This window comes from Carlito syrichta, unplaced genomic scaffold (assembly GCF_000164805.1).
Source record: "Carlito syrichta isolate Samal-C Ts95f unplaced genomic scaffold, Tarsius_syrichta-2.0.1 Scaffold312193, whole genome shotgun sequence".
In the NCBI taxonomy this organism is placed as follows: Eukaryota; Metazoa; Chordata; class Mammalia; order Primates; family Tarsiidae; genus Carlito; species Carlito syrichta.
In genome coordinates, this window is record NW_007256289.1 from 10,476 (window position 1) to 12,228 (window position 1,753).

Genomic DNA, 1,753 nt, shown 5'->3' on the forward strand with positions numbered 1-1,753 from the left:
CTCCAGTCTGGGTGACAGAGTGAAACTCCAACTCAAAAAAAAAAAAAAGATCAGGTCTCACTTTTTTGCCCAGGCTGGTCTTGAACACCTGAGATCAAGCAATCCTTCTGCTTTGGCCTCTCAAAGTGCTGGGATTACAGGCATGAACCACTGTGCCTGGCCTATGGTGGTTTCTTGATTGAGTAACTTTAGACATTTTCTATCATCTCCCTACTATGATAAGTGAGGATATAGCTCATCCACATTACTACCTATTGCAATAGAATTCTATCATAATTCTTAGTTCCTCTTTTGGCTCTTTTACAATTTTCTTTTTTTTTTTGAGTTGGAGTCTCACTCCGTCACCCAGACTGGAGTGCAGTGGCCGCTCCTGGCCACCGCAGCCTCGACCTGCTGGGTTCCGGCGATCCTTCCTCCTCAGCCTTCCGAGTAGCCGGAACTACAGGCGCGCACTACCACACCCAGCTGATTTTTGATTTATTGTAGAGATGAGGTCTTGCCAAGTTGCCCAGGAGGGTCTCGAACCCGCGGGCTCAGGCAATCCACTCACCTCAGCCTCCCAAGGTGCGGGATTACAGGCTGAGCCACCGAGCCCGGCTATAATTTTTTTTTGAGACAGGGTCTCACTCCGTCACCCAGGCTGGAGTGCAGTGGTGCAGTCATAGCTCACTGAAGCCACAAACTCCTGGTCTCAAGTGATCTTCCTGCTTCCTGCTTCTTTGCCTCCCAAAGTGCTTGAACATGGCTCACCACATCTCATTTGGAACTAAAAACATGCATTATCACACTCGGCAAGTTTTAAAAAATTTTTTGTGGAGATGAGGTCTCACTATGTCACCTAGGCTGGTCTCAAACTCCTGGGCTCAAGCAATTCTCCCGTCTCAACCTTCCAAAGTGCTGAGATTATAGGAGTGAACCACCCAGCCTGGCCCTAAGGATCTATGTGTCAGTGTGCTGGATACTCAGTTAACCCTTTCCTATAAAGACTGAAAAGTTATCTTGCATTATTTCTATGATAATTTCCTTCCCTCTTTTTCCTCCATTCTTTCTCTGGAAGTTCCACTACTCAGAGTTTAGAATCTCTTCTATTGATCCTTTTATCTTTTCTCTCATATTTCCTATGTTTTTATTTTTGGAGTTAAGTTTTGTTTTATTTTATTTATTTATTCTTTGAGTTGGAATCTCACTCTGTCACCCAGGCTGGAGTAAAGTGGCATGCGCCTCAGGGCCACTGCAGCCTCAATCTGCTGGGCTCAGGCAATCCTTCTGCCTCAGCCTTCCAAATAGCTAGAGCCACAGGTGTGCACTACCACACCCAGATAATTTTTTAATTTACTGTAGAGACGAGGTCTTGCCAAGTTACTCAGGCTGGTCTCAAACCTGTGGGCTCAGGCAATCCTCTCACCTCTGCCTCTCAAAGTGCTGGGATTCCAGGCATGTGCCATCATGCCCGACGGGAGTTAAGTTTTTTATATATATATATATATTTTTTTTTTTTTTTTTTTTTTTTTTTTTTTTGAGTCGGAGTCTCACTCTGTCGCCCAGACTGGAGAGCAGTGGCCGCTCCCGGCCACCGCAGCCTCGACCTGCTAGGCTCCGGCGATCCTTCCGCCTCAGCCTTCCGAGTAGCCGGAATTACAGGTGCGCACTACCACGCCTGGCTGATTTTTTGATTTTATTGTAGAGATGAGGTCTCGCCGCCCAGGCGGGTCTCGAACCCGTGGGTTCAGGCAATCCACTCACCTCAGCCTCG

The 1,753-nt window shown here is 47.1% G+C and overlaps 1 protein-coding gene across 1 annotated transcript in view; it reads right to left on the bottom strand.

Moving 5' to 3' along the window:
- GLOD5 (glyoxalase domain containing 5) overlaps positions 1-1,753 on the bottom strand; it is a 12,352-nt gene that overhangs the window by 3,718 nt on the left and 6,881 nt on the right. The window lies entirely within an intron of this gene.